This window comes from Neophocaena asiaeorientalis, unplaced genomic scaffold, assembly GCF_003031525.2.
Source record: "Neophocaena asiaeorientalis asiaeorientalis breed wild unplaced genomic scaffold, Neophocaena_asiaeorientalis_V1.1 scaffold198, whole genome shotgun sequence".
In the NCBI taxonomy this organism is placed as follows: domain Eukaryota; kingdom Metazoa; phylum Chordata; class Mammalia; order Artiodactyla; family Phocoenidae; genus Neophocaena; species Neophocaena asiaeorientalis.
In genome coordinates this window covers 515,922-531,730 of record NW_020175221.1, presented here as the reverse complement: position 1 = coordinate 531,730, position 15,809 = coordinate 515,922, and the positions used below count along the sequence as shown (strand labels likewise).

The 15,809-nt window shown below is 38.5% G+C and overlaps 1 pseudogene; it reads left to right on the top strand.

The window, feature by feature from the left end:
* LOC112413414 (40S ribosomal protein S12 pseudogene) overlaps positions 1-7,436 on the top strand; it is an 84,522-nt pseudogene extending 77,086 nt beyond the window's left edge.
* The last annotated feature ends 8,373 nt before the right edge of the window (positions 7,437-15,809 follow it).

Below are 15,809 nucleotides of genomic sequence, written 5' to 3'. Positions count from 1 at the left end.
AGACCCCGTTAGCCACACCACTGAAAAGAAATGGGAGAAAGAAAGAAAAAATAAAATACAAGTTATTAAAATAAAAAAGTTATTAAAAATTAAAAAATATTAAAAAGTAATTTAAAAAGAAAGAAAGAAAGAAAGAAGAGAGCAACCAAACCAAAAAAGAAATCCACCAATCATAACAAGTGCTAAAAACTATACCCCCCCCCCAAAAAAGTATAAACAGAACGTTAGGACAAATGTAAAAGCAAAGCTATACAGACAAAATCACACAAAGAAGCACACACATGCACACTCACAAAAAGAGAAAAAGGAAAATATATATATAACTATATATAAAAAAATGAAAAGGAAGAGAGCAAACAAATCAGCAAACAAATCTACCAATGATAATAAACTCTAAATACTAAACTAAGATAAACATAAAACCAGAAACAAATTAGATTCAGAAAACAAGCCCCAAGTCTACCGTTGCCCCCAAAGTAAACCACCTCAATTTTGGGATGATTTGTTCTCTATTCAGGTATTCCAGAGATGTAGGGTACATCAAGTTGATTGTGAAGATTTAATCCACTGCTCCTTAGGCTTCTGGGAGAGATTTCCCTTTCTCTTCTTTGTTCACACAGCTCCTGGGGTTCAGCTTTGGATTTGGCCCCACCTCTGCATGTAGCTTGCCTGATGGCATCTGTTCTTCGCTCAGACAGGACAGGGTTAAAGTGGCAGCTGATTAGGGGGCTCTGGCTTACTCAGGCTGGTGGGAGGGAGGGTTATGGAATGCGGGGCAAGCCTCTGGCGGCAGAGGCTCGTGTGACGTTGTAACAGCATGAGGCATGCCAGGTGTTCTCCCGGGGAATGTGTCCCTGTTTCACGGGACCCTGGCAGTGATGGGCTGCACAGGCTGCTAGGAGGGGAGGTGTGGATAGTGACCTGTGCTTGCACACAGGCTTCTTGGTGGCTGCAGCAGCAGCCTAAGTGTTTCATCCCTATCTCTGGTCTCTGGAGCTCGTTTAGGCAGTGCTCTGAATCCCCTCTCCAAGCATACCCCGAAACAATGGTCTCTTGCCTCTTAGGCAGTTCCAGACTTTTTCCTGGACTCCCTCTTGGCTAGCTGTGGCGCACTAGCCCCCTTCAGGCTGTGTTCACACAGCCAAACCCAGTCCTCTCCCTGGGATCTGACCTCCGAAGCTGGAGCCTCAGCTCCCAGTCCCCACCTGCCCTGGCAGGTGAGCAAACAAGCCTCTCAGGCTGGTGAGTGCTGGTCAGTACTGATCTTCTGTGCGGGAATCTCTCCACATTGGCTTCTACACCCCTGTTGCTATGCTCTCCTCTGTGGCTCCGAAGCTTCCCTCTGCCCCTGCCCACCCCCCGTCTCCACCAGTGAAGGGGCTTCATAATGTGTGGAAGCTTTTCCTCCTTCGCAGCTCCCTCCCAGAGGTGCAGGTCCCACCCCTATTCTTTTGTCTTTTCTTTTTCCTTTTGCCCTACCCAGGTACGTGGGGGAGTTTCTTGCCTTTTGGGAAGTCTGAGGTCTTCTGCCAGCATTCAGTACATGTTCTCTAGAAGTTGTTCCACATGTAGATGTATTTGTGATGTATTTGTTGGGAGGAAGGTGACCTCCATGTCTTATTCCTCCACCATCTTGAAGGTCTCCTCCTGTCCCATAGACTTTGGATCGTTGGGTTTTCCTTTTCTTTTGTCTCCATGTGTTTTTTGATTTCTTAAGTAACCCATTGCCTGTTTAGTAGCATATAGTTTAGCCTCCACGTGTTTGTGTCTTTTGCTATTTTTTTTCTTGCAGTTGATATCTATTCTCATAGTGTTTGGTCAGAAAAGATTCTTGATATGATTTCAATCCTCTTAAATTTATTGATACCTGTTTTGTGGTCTGGCATGTGATCTACACTGGAGAATGTTCCATGTGCACTTGAAACGAATGTGTGTTTTGCTGCTTTGTATGGAATGTTCTCTCTCTATATCTGTTAAGTACAGCTGGTCTAATGTCATTTAAGGCCAGCATTTTCTCGCTGGATCATCTGTCCATTGATGTAAGTGGGGTGTTAAAGTCCTCTACCATTATTGTTTTACTGTCACTTTCTGCCTTTATGTCTGTTAATATTTGTTTTATGTGTTTAGGTGCTCCTTTGTTGGGTGCATATATATTTACAATTGATATATGTTCTTGGATTGCTCCCCTGATCATTTTATAATGTCTTTCTTTGTCTCTTATTACAGTCTTCATTTTAAAGTCTATTTCGTCTGATATTAAATTGCTATCATGGTTTTCTTTCTATTTCCCATTTATACTTTTTCCATCCCCTCACTTTCAGTGTGTGTGTGTCTTTAGATCTGAAGTGAATCCTCTGTAGGTGGCATACATGTGGACCTTGTTTTTGTATTCATTCAGCCATTCAGTGTCTTTTGATTGGAACATTTGGTTCATTTACATTTAAAGTAATTATTGATAAGTATGTACTTATTTCCATTTTTTTGGTTGTTTTTCCAGTTGTTCTTTTCTTCTTCTTTTACTCTCTACCCCCTTATGATTTGCTGACAATTTTTAGTGTTATATTTGGATTCCTTTCTCTTTTTGCATGTGTATCTATTACAGATTTTTGGTTTGTGTTACTGTTATATACATGATTAAAGTTACTGATTTCTTTAGTTTGAAGGTATTTTAACAACCCTGCATTTTTACTCCCCTTCCTGTATATTTAATGTTCTGATATCATATTTTACATTTTTTTGTTTCCTTTAACTACTTATTGTGGATATAGATGATTTTACTACTTTTGTCTTTTAATTTTCCTAGTAGCTATATAAGGGGTTGATTTTGATTGGGATTCTGTTGACTCTATAAATCAAGTTGGGAAGATCTGAAATTCTAAAAATATTGACTTTTTCTATCCATGAACATGGAATATCTCTCCACTTGTGTACATTTTTTTGTTTAATTTCTTTTATCAGTTTTTTGGTTTCCTAATATAAACCTTGTACTTCTTTTTTTACCCTTATGCCCAAGTATTATTATTTTTTGGCACTAAGGCAAATGCTTGTATCTTTAATTTCAAATTCCTATTGTTCACTGCTGGCATATAGAAAAGTAACAATGTAGATTCTTCACTTTTTATAACAATATGTTAACTTTATTACCTACACACCTGGTTTCCAAAGTTATGTTGATTTCCTCTCAAACATATAACATCTGTTATTCAGGGACTCAGTAAGAACTAAAATCCAAATTGACTACTAATGAACTTCTTAAAAATCCTATCCAAGTTAAGTTGGGGAGAAATAATGATCCATTTCTAGATTCTCTGCTCTGAGAAGAAAAACTTCTTGTACTTCAAACTCAAAAAAGTTGGTCATAATCCATCTCAATCAATCCCTGTAAATTTGCTTCTTTAACTACACTTCTGAAAGCTAACCACTGGGAACATCGTCACTTGGCTGAAGGCCAGGCAATCAGCAATAGCCTCACTATGACTGACTTTTAGAGACACTTCTACTGCTTGAAATGCTTCCACTTTTAGAGACACTTCCATAACTACTAAAGATCAACTAATTCTGAGTCATTCCGAGTTCTGAAAGTCTAACAGTCCCCAAAATCTCTGCTTCCCCAAACCCTGTATAAGATCAGCAACTTGCTTTGATCAGTAATACTGAGCTCTGTTCATACAGATCTCTCTTCCTTACCAGATAATCCATTAAACTTTTTGTTTCAAACGTAAAGTGGTGACCTCTTTTGTTGAGAGCTTTTTTCCCCTGTTATCAATTAAGCTATCTAAAACAGCACCTGTGGGGGCTTCCCTAGTGGTGCAGTGGTTGAGAGTCCGCCTGCTGATTCAGGGGACACAGGTTCATGCCCCGGTCCGGGAAGATCCCACATGCCGTGGAGCGGCTAGGCCCGTGAGCCATGGCTGCTGAGCCTGTGCGTCCGGAGCCTGTGCTCCACAGCGGGAGAGGCCACAACAGTGAGAGGCCTGCGTACGGCAAAAAATAAAATAAAATAAAATAAAATAAAAATAAAACAGCACCTGTGGATTGCATTGTTTTAGAGCCAGGTGGAAACTCTTAATGGAAATATGATTTTACTATTTTCTTGGCAATTATTTTTGTTGTAAATTTGTGTAAAACTCAGTTACATGAATATAGTTTCCATATCTTTTGTAAAACAGCTATTTAATTCATTGCTTAATAGCTAGTTAAATGTTCTTTGTATAAAGAAAAAATTTTAAGTTCCCCTTAGAGTTTAATGCTAGGTAAAATTGTGTCTCCTGAGCAAATGATTTCCTCTTTTCTTTGGCTGCCATGAATCTCAACACTACAATTTCTAATCAGTTATAAGACTTAATTTCTCACTTTAAGATTATATTCTTAACCCTAAATGATACATGACTTTCATTTATTTTCATGTTTTTTATTGTTGTAATCCTTATCATAATGGTTTTATTGCATATGACTTTTGCTTAACCTACATTAAAAATCCATGTTTGGGACCAGGTATGGAAAAAAATTTATAATACATTTCTCTTTGAGGAACATTATGATAATACACTAGTATTTGCATACTTCTTGCTCTTTGCAGGCACTTTCACCTTTGATAATAATCCTTCTTTATTTTGTTTCTATGATATCTAGAGTTTGGCAGCAATATTTTAATGAAGTCAGTCAACTGAATTTATAGTTTTACAAATCATTTCTAACATTGATATTCTTTAGAACAAAATTCTGTGTGAAAATATTAATTCTCAGTGTAACTGGTAAAAGTTATACCTCCACAGCAGTTAGTTGGCCAACTGCACAGTCACCTTTGAAAGTGCAACAACTTTAATAGCAACATTGTACAAAAATAAAAGGCAGCATCTTAACCTTGAAACTTTGGTGCTAACAATGGAAATCAAAATAAACATTTCTAAATGTTTATTTCACTCCTCTATTCAGCAAGGCAACAGGTTAGTTAATGGAAGAATTTGACATCCTGCGTGGAAGAATCGCTTTCAGGAAATATATAACAAAAAGCACATCCTAAATATGAGACTGATTTTGAGTCTAATATAAATTTTCCTGTTTCCGTTGCAGGTTCCTTACCATTCACAAATCCAACAACTTGTATTAGGGTGTTTGAAACTAATTTGTTTGGCGGAATTATAGTCATTGCTGTTGTTATGTATAGTTTTTATTTTCTTTTTTAAAAAAAATCAATTCTGGGGTTTTCCTGGTGGTGCAGTAGTTAAGAATCCACCTGCCAATGCAGGGGACACGGGTTTGAGTCCTGGACCTGGAAGATCCCACGTGCCACAGAGCAACTAAGCCCATGTATCACAACTACTGAGCCTGCGTTCTAGAGCCCACAAGCCACAACTACTGAAGCCCACGTGCCACAACTACTGAAGCCTGCGTGCCTAGACCCCATGCTCCGCAACAAGAGAAGCCACCGCAATGAGAAGCCTGCACACCACAATGAAGAGTAGCCCTCGCTCACTGCAACTAGAGAAAGCCTGCACGCAACAACGAAGACCCAAAGTAGCCAAAAATAAATACAGAAATAAATAAATAAATTTATTTTTAAAAAGTATTTAAAAAATCAATTCTATCTATCTGGCTGCGTCAGGTATTAGTTGCGGCCTATGGGATCTTTCATTGTGGTGAGTGGGCTTCTCTCTAGTTGTGGCACATGGGCTCTAGAGTGTGTGGGTTCAGCAGTTGAGGCACACAGGCTTAGTTGCCCTGCAGCATGTGGGATTTTAGGTCCCTGACCAGAGTTCGAACCCATGTCCCCTGCATTGGAAGGCAGATTCTTAACCACTGGACCACCAGGGAAGTGCTTAGTTTTTGTTTTCATATAACCAACACAGGTCCTATAAAGAGATGGACTAAATCATGGTGCCCATGGTAGGGCTTAAAGAGGTGGTGAGAAAGGCTTATTCTACTGTATATTTCTTCACTTCTTCCCTAGATGCCATCCTGCTTAAAATTCTGTCTTTAGAAGGGTTGCAGGGAGGGGTGCAGTGGAAGAGAGATGTGAACTACCTTTTCCAAATTCTAATGAAATATATAATAAAAGATTAAGCAGAATTGACATCATTAAGACCAATTATTCTTTTTTCCAGGAAATATAGTAGGTACTTCTGGGGGATGAAACACAATAAATTCCTATTTTCTGAGGACATACAGATTACTGGATCTTTTCTGAGGCACAGGATGATAGGGTGGGGAAGGCAATGGCAGGGGATGTTTGAGAATCCTCTAAAATTAGGTACGTGCAGAAACAGCAGTCTTTAGAAGAAACAGCTAGTAAATCTGCTTCTGATTAGTAGTGGACTTAGGTCTGGATAAAAAGTGAGGGTTAGTTCTAGTTCCAACAACCTGAACTTCAGGAAAGGAAGGAAAGAGGCAATCTTTGCCTACTTCCTAAATCTTTCTCAAATGACCTTGTTTTTAAGGAATATAAGGTTTAGCTATTCTAAAGTGCCAACATGGCAACAAATACAATACTAGACAAGAAACCACCTATTTTTCTAGTAAAGAGAGGAAAATTGTTGCAAAAGAAAGTGTTTCTGACTTTCATAGATGTCTCCACCTGTTCCTGAAACCACTGGAATCGAAGTTGGGAGGCATCTGTTTTTATCTTGTCATCTCTGCTGATTTTCTCAGCTACTCAGGATATCCCCAACATCATTTACATCTCATATACAGAGGTTTTCTTAGGATGAGGCCAAGAGAGGCTCCTTGGGCCTGCTTTGAAGACCTTCACTATGAGCAGCTGGGAAACCACCACTGAAGATGAAGAAATTGGCTCTACCATAACTACTTTTTAAATTCCAAAGTTTTATTTTATTTTATTTTAGTATTTAAAAAAAATATCCAACTTATTAGGTTTCCTCATTGAAAGCCAAGGCAAAGCAGGTAATATACTTTTATCCACCCAAGGCTGTCCTTTGGTGATTTCTATTCCTATTTAAAATGACCACTAACGCCGCGGAGTCGTGCAGAGACTGAGGCTCGGGTGCACTTAAGATTCGGCTCCACCCATAACCCACCACCAGGGCCGAGGAAGGCACTACTGCTGGAGGTGTAATGGACGTTAATCCTGCTCTGCAAGAGGTGCTGAAGACCAACCTCATCCACGATGGCCTAGCACGTTGAATATGCGAAGCTGCCAAAGGCTTAGACAAGCGTCAAGCCCATCTCTGCGTGCTTGCATCCAACTGTGATGAGCCTATGTATGTCAAGTTGGTGGAGGCCCTTTGTGCTGAGCACCAAATCAACCTGATTAAGGTTGATGACAACAAGAAACTAGGGGGATGGGTAGGCCTCTGTAAAACTGACAGAGAGGGAAAACCCATAAAGCGGTTGGTTGCAGTTGTGTGGTGGTTAAGGGCTGTGGCAAAGAGGCTCAGGCCAAGGATGCCATCGAGGAGTACTTCAAATGCAAGAAATGATCAAATAAAAACACTGGGCTCTTGTTCCTCAAAAAAAAAAAAATTAAAATTAAATAAAATGACCACTGATGTATATTGTAACCTGAACCACATGGGAGCTACTTATAGTGATATCCCTACTCACACTCCATAGTTAAATTTACATTTATTGAGGACCTTTAATGAGCCATCTGCTTCATATTATCACATCAGCAGCAGAAGTACCACTGCCACCAGTATAACAGCTGCCATTTATTTAGAAATAACTATGTGTCAGAACCAAAGCTAAAGACTAACTTTATTTCATCCAACTCTTACATAAACTATGGCAGGTAACATTATCCTCATTTGATGGAAGAGAAAACTGAAGCAGAAAGAGTCTCAGTAATCTGCACTAGGTCGCAGAGATAACAAGTGGCAAGAATTCAATCCTTATGACACTGCAGTTTACAACTAAGGACATTGAGGCCCAGAAAGACCAGAACCAAGGGGACACAGTAAATGGCAAATTGGAAATCAGATCTGTCAGAACCCTCAAAGAACATGTTCTTTCTATTGTATCATATATCTTTCATTCTGTGTTTTGTTTCTCTGCCCTCTCTGAAGTGTAGGAAGAGGAAATAAAATTTATAAATTAAAAGGTTTTGAGATATTCTGGAATGTTCCATTTTATGAATAGGCATAATTCTCTGCCTGAGTCCACATTTTAGAAGGAACATGTCAGATATGAGTTGCTGGCTTGGCAGTGGTCTCAAGCATATGTTACCTGGTGACCTCGGTGTTGCCAGTTAATCATTGGCATATGAGCCAACACAAAGTTACTTTTTCTTTTTCAATTTTTTTTATTGAAGTATAGTTGATTTACAATGTTGTGTTAGTTTCAGGTGTAAAGAATATATATTCTTTTTCAGATTCTTTTCCATTAAATTTAGGTTATTGTAAGATATTGAATATAGTTCCCTGTGCTATACAGTAAGTCCTTATTTTTTTTATCTATTTTATGTGTAGTAGTGTGTATCTCTTAATCCAATACCCCTTTTGCCCCTTTGGTAACCATAAAATTTTTTTTCTAACATTACTCAGCCATAAAAGAGAATGAAATAATGCCATTCACAAACAACATTGATGGACCTAGAGATCATACTAAGTGAAGTAAATCAGACAGAGAAAGACAAATATCATATGATATCACTTATTTGTGGAACTTATTTATAAAACAAAGTTACTTTTATATAGGACAGAGGCAGCTAACAGTAGCTTGCTTCAGAAATCAGTGTTATTGATGATGGGAGAAATTGTGAGATGAGTTTCACTAGAAAGTGTTGTAAGGTTTCTATTTAACTAATTCCTGAGCTCACATCTGGGCTGAGTCCTGGTGACTTTGGGAAGGAACTCAAAAAGAAAATGCAGACAACAGGAAGGCTGCTTCACTTTCTTTGCCTTCAGCTGGAAACAGGTTAATGCTCACCCACATCAAGGCAGTACTTGGACTGGCTGCCTGAAGTACAATTATATTCTACAAAGTGGCCTTGTAGTTTGCATTCTCCTTCTTCAGTGGCTTTCATATCAAAGCTGCTTTGTTTCCAAGTTAACATAATGGGACTCAACGTAATATTTTGCCAAGCTCTCACTGATCCTCAGTGTGGAATAAATGTGAACACTGCCTCATTAATCCTCTCCACGGTCCTTGGAGAGAAGTGGCAAGCAATATCCCATCCATTTTGCAGTGGAGGAAAGAATGGCAAAGTAAATTGTTCACTTTGCATCTGTGCCCAGCCTTCTGGGCATTTCCATCTGGATATCCTGCTGGCTTGTCAAACTCAACTTACCCCAAATTGAACTCATTCCCTTCCGTTTTCCAAAGCACATCTCTCTGTCTGGGCATTGTCTTGGTTAATGGCACTACTATCCACACAGTTCCCCTGGTGGAAGCCTCGAGTCATCTTTGACGTCTTTCACTTTCTATATACAATCAGTTATGAAGTGTATCTCATTTTCCTCTGAGATGGCTCTCCAATTCATCCATTCTCTTGAAACAACCCTGCCCCAATCTCTTGCTCTGTCCAGTGTCACATCATCCCTCATCCAGGTTAGAGCCCAAAAATAATCCTTACTAATATACCCAATTTGGGTTTTTCAATTTGTCATTTATACTGTCTTCAAAAAATTAATTTTCCTAAAACCAAGGTGATATTATTTTCTCTCTTGCTCAAAAAGCTCTGATGGCCCCACATGGCCAACAAACATGGTCCTGACTCTTCACATCAATATCTTTTAAAATCAGGCACAACCTCATTCTGAGAACTTGTCTCCCACTTTTTGTTACCATGTACCCCCTACTCTAGACACAAGGCCATCTCACTATTCTCCAAGTACTTTGGCCCATCTCCTAACTTTAGTTCATGATGAGCTTGCCTTAATTTCAGCTGATTCAACACATTTCTAGTCATTCTTTACAGTTCATATGGAACATCTTATTTGTTATCTTTATGACTCATTCATCTGCCTACTTTCCTAATTAATCTCTCCCTCTTTTGGATCTTCATAACAAGTTGTTACCATTTATCATGCCTTGTTTTACAGTTAATTATCAGTATTTCTCAAAACAGCCTATAAGTTTCTTGAGGACAAAGTCCATATTTTATTTATCTCTGAATTATTAGTACTTAGTATGGTACTTACTTGGTGCTAAAATTTTTTTGTATAGCAATTTATATACAATCAAGAACTTCTTTTAGAAAAAAATTACTATATTTAATAACCACAATAACTGTAATACAGGTACTACTACTGATCCCTAACTTACAGATGAACAGACTGAGGCCTTAAAGAAGTAAAAAGACTTTTCTATGGCCTGTCTAGCATGAGGGCCAACACTTAAACCCAGGATACTCATCTGAAAACCCTGATTTTATTTCACTGTACTGGACTGCACATAGGCAGAAGTATATTTGGAAATGTGGCCTGAAACAGTACCCAATTTTGATAAAGCAAGCATTTCTGGTTACTACAACATGCTAGATGTTGTTCATATTGAGGGGTCATCAATTTCCAAAGGATTGTACATCATTCCTGGTTGTTTTCTGTGTCTGAGTAAGAACACAAACATCTCAGGGGCAAGGATTCTGTCATGTTCATGTTGGAGCAACCATAGCACCACTATGGACTTGAATATAGATGATGTTTAAGAATTATTGATTGTCTAATGGAATCTAGTCAAAGGACTTTGTTATCTTTGGCCATTTTCTCTTGTCATCTCCAACCCACACAATGTGTTGCCAAATGTTTATGAAGAGAATGTACATACCTTGGTTGAATTTTTAAAGATAATATTATAGGCACAGTTCCACTTCCTTCTTTCCCAGAGAAAAATCACTATTGTTATGTGGGAGAGTAGATTTCCCATATACAGTTATATATTTTTCACCACATATATCTGAGCATATAGCAATTTTCTGTGTGTTGGGGTGAGGGTGTGGGAATAGGAAATAGGAGCTCAGCAGGACATTTCAAGAGCATTAGTTCTTAACCAGAGTTAGGTTATGGACCTCTTGGACAATCTGATGAGAGCAGTCTACTGACACTCTCCTAGAAAAAATACAAATGAAGACAAGATTATGCATATATTTTCATGGTGCACAAAGATCCTCTAAGCTTATATGATTAAAAACCTCTGCTCTAGAATGCAACTGAGTGGATATAGAGTCAAGTAAGCGAGTAGGTTCCTGTAACTAAGATACAGGTAAACACCTTAGAAGTTTTGAATTTTGGGGGAATGGGGTGTAAATATCCTCCTTGTCTCCACCATAGTTTAGAACCAAATGAGAGATGAGAGATACAGCAGCAGGTCTCCCCTCTCACAGCATAGCCTTCCCAGCTAAGCTTACCACACAGCAGTCTTTCCAGGCAGAAAGACATGGAGGAGAGAATCTGGAGCAACTAAGTTGAATTCTTTTCTTGAACTTAGCATCCCATCAAGTGTCTCCTCCTCCGTGGGAAGGGATGAAGAGGGACAGAGAAGAGTCAACCTGTCTCCTCCTGGTCAGTAGTGTACAAATCATTTCTGTCTCTATGGAAGCATGAGGAATGAGGATTAAGAATTAACACTGACAGGTTATGTGGCTGTTTTTGATCAAACCAATAGTAGCCAACAAAAGGCAAAGAAGCCAAACCTCTCTGAAGCGTAGGCTATCCCATCCGTACACAAAACAAGCTAGATTGTAGGTTTCTCAGGCGGGGTCAAGAGAATGGTGGATAAGACACAGTTTCCAGTTACTCGGGAAGCTGTAACTGGGAAAAAGATATATCAGACTGAAAAGTTGGAGAGGCAGATACTCTAGAATTTAATATCTCTTTCCCCTTCCTTCCACTCTTCGCTGACACTGCCTCAGTGCCCTTCTCCTTCCATCAATAGTGTCCTCAAAGCTCTTCCAGCTTCTTCTACCTGCTGCTGGTTCCTAAAGTCATTGCCACATGTTTTAGTTTTTTGTTATAGTAGCACTTCTGGGGACCAATTTCTGTTTACTTATTTCTGTATAACAAGTCACCCTAAATCTGAGTGGCTTAAGATTCAAAAATCATTTAATTTGTGCTTGAATATGTGGGTCAGGAATTTGGGAAAGGCTTGGCTGGATTATTCTTCTTTTCCATATGGTGTTGTCTGGGGTCACTTGCTGTTCAGCTGGTGGCTGGTATTTTCTAGAGGATCAAAATGACAACTGGAAGACTGGGTTCAGCTGAGCTTCTCTTCCTTTCCACATAGCCTAAGGGCCTCTCCGTGTGGTGATTTATACTTGCTATATAATGAATGAGGTTGAGCATCTTCTCAAGTATTCAGATCCATTTATATTTCCCTTTCTATGATCTGCTTGAAAAAATTTTTTCTGTTGGGTTTTAGTCTTCTTTTAACAATGTTAAGGACATCTTGCCCTTCATCTATCATACGCGGTGGAAATAACTTTTCCCAGTTTTCAACTGGCCTTTTGGTTCATTTTCCTTGTATATTTTCCTAAGCATAAGTTTTAACTTAGATCTTTTATCCTTTTAGTAATCTTTCTAAACTGGTTCTGTCTGTATACAGATAATGCTGTGATTTTGGTTAATTATAATCAAAATGACCAAACTTCTAATTCTTTTACTTTCAAAGCTTTCAGAATCACCGTACTTTAGATGTCTCTATAATAACATATAGGGCTTCCCTGGTGGCGCAGTGGTTGAGAGTCCACCTGCCAATGCAGGGGACATGAGTTCGTGCCCCAGTCTAGGAAGATCCCACATGCTGCAGAGCGGCTGGGCCTGTGAGCCATGGCCACTGAGCCTGCGCGTCCGGAGCCTGTGCTCCGCAACGGGAGAGGCCACAACAGTGAGAGGCCCGCGTACCACACAAAATAAATAAATATAATAACATATAATTGTATAATGTATTTAGAGATATGCTTTCCAATTCAACTTGTCTTTTTAATTAAATAATTTGCTTATCCTATTACAGTTTTTTTTGAGGCTCAGAAACCTGTGTTATTTTATGTATTTATTTATTCATTCATTCCAGCTTTATTGAGATATAATTGACATGTATAAATTTAAGATGTACATCATGATAATTTGATACACATATATTCAAAGTGATTACCGCAGTAAGGTTAGTTATTATCTCCATTACCTCACATAATTACCATTTCTTATTTATGGTAAGAACATTTAAGGCCTTCTTTCTTAGCCATCTGCAATTATATAATACAGTACTGTTAACTATTGTTACCATGTGGTACCTTGGAATCTCCAGAACTATTCATCTTATAACTGGTGATTTATACCCTTTGATGAACATCTCCTCATTTTTCCCACCCTTGGCCTCTGGCAGCTACCATACAACTATCTATTTCTGTGAGTTTGGTTTTCTTAGTTTCCACATGTAAGAGCCATAAGGGTTTGTCTTTTTCTGTCTGACTTATTTTACTTAGCACAGTGCACTCAAGTTTCACCCATACTGTCACAAATGGCAAGATTTCCTTTTTTTCTCATGGCTGAATAATATTCCAGTGTGTGTGTGTGTGTGTGTGTGTGTGTGTGTGTGTGTTTAACATCATTAACTATTAAGGAAATGCAAATTAAGACCACAATGAGATACCGGTACACACCTATTAGAATAACTAAAATGAAAAATAGTAACAATACCAAATACTGGTTAGGATGTGGAAAAATTGTACTTCTCAGACATTACTGATAGGAATATGAAATGGTATAGTCACTCTGGAAAATAGGCAGTTTCTTAAAAAAGTAAGCATACACTTACTATGTCACTCAGCATACATAATCCTGGGCATTCATCCCATCTAAATGAAAACTTAGGTCCACACAAAGCTGTACATGATAGTTCATAGCAGCTTCATTTATTATAGCCCCAAATGGAAGCAATCCAAATGTCCTATCATAGGTGAGTGGGTAAACAAACCATGGTAGATCCATATCCTGAAATACTACTCAGCAATAAAAAGGAATAAGCTATTGATATACACAAGAACTTAGGTGCATTTCAAAGGCATTAAACTGAGCGACATTAACAGAAATGGTGGAGTAGGTAGCTCCAAGGGCTCAGGCCTCCATGGAAACATTGAATAATAAAGCAAATGCTATTAGAATCAACTTTGTCAGCATTCTGGAAAATAGTCAAAGGTTTATACCAACCAAACAAAGGCTGAATCAGGAAAAAGGCAACTTAAAAATGGTAGGAAAGCTTGGCAGCCTTTTATTTGCCCTTGTTCCATACCTCTCCCAGGCTTGATGATGGTCTTAAAGATGACAGCCTGCATTTCCAGCATGGGACCTTAGTCTCTGGTTTTGGAGGGAGCAGAGCTGACTTGATTCGTAAACTATTATTCTAACCTATCTGGGGGTTACCTGAGGGCAAGGTTTGTTTCACCTACCTTGGAACTCACTGAGGGCAGAAAAGCGCTGGTCACTGTTCAAAAATATTATGAGGTAAATGAACAATCAGCAGCTACCTGAGGCAAAAGGTTAAATTGAGGCCAACTATAGACACTGGGAGCCAGGGAGGTAAAGCTGGGGAGAGAGGTTCTTTGGGGAATTTGAGCATACAAAAGTGTCTGTATATAGTGGGGACTTTAGAACGCCACAGACATGACCAGGGCAGAATGCATGCTTAGCACAGACCTCAGAAGACCTTAAGCTTTTACCTCTGACTTATCTCTAGGCACAATGCAAGCAGAAGTGAAAGCTAAGGCAGGGTTGTAAATAGCTTGGTTAAGCATTGAAGGAGTGCCAGTCTTCAAAAACTGGGAAAGGGTTTCTTTTCTTTTTATTTCTTACTCTTATTCTACTTCTCCTTTGTCTTCCTCTCCTCCTCCTCCTTCTTGTTCTACTTCTTTTTCAGCTCTCTCTCTCTCCCCTATCTCAGCTAGTTCCTGGCATTTAAGGAAACCTTTCAAAATACTAGCTGAACCTACACTAAATGAACAGTTCCTTTCAGAGACCACATATAACAAAAAAGTACAGTTTAACAAAAATCGTTTAGAAAAGTCACAAAACAGAGTCACTAAATAAAGAAAGAGCTAGTGTCTACATCAAGCTACATAAACAGACTCCAAAGGGGGGGGAAGGAGTCTGATTTTCAGGGCTATTACATTATAGTATTCAAAATGTCCAGTTTTCATCAAGCACATTATGCTGAACAGGAAAAAAAAAAAAACTTAAGTCACATGCTGTAGCTTGTATGATTCCATTTATTTAACATTATTGATGTGAAGAAATTACAGAGATGGAGAACAAATTAATTATTGTCAAGCATTAGGGATGGTGAGGTGGAAGGAGATAGGTAAGATCTATACCTACATCTTCTCAAGGTAGCATGAACTACATCTTTTAATTGTTTCTTGATTGTAGGGTGGTTACATGAATCTACACATGTGATAACATGACATAGGAATACATACACACTGTATACCAATATCAATTTCTTGCTTTGGTATAATATTTTCATTCTAGAAGGTAACCATTGGGATAAACCAAGTGAAGAGTATGTGGGACCTGTCAGTAGTATTTTTATAACTTTTATGAACCTATAATTAGTTCAAATAAAAAGTTAAAAAATGCGAACTTAAAACATTACATTTTGTAATTGGATATTGATAAGGAGTAGGAAAGCTATTGATTTTAGTGTTAACATCTATATCAAGTCTCCTTAATAAATTCTAACTAGAGCTAATTGCCTTTTCTGTTGGCTTTTTTGTAAGTTATAACTCATTACCTCAAAATAATGACAGTTTTAAGCTTTTCCTCTCTTAATGTCTTTGTCTTTTCTTACTGAATTATTAAGACATTGAGCACAATGTTGGAAAGTAAAAGTAGTAGCAGGCATTTTTTTCCTGTAAAGAATGC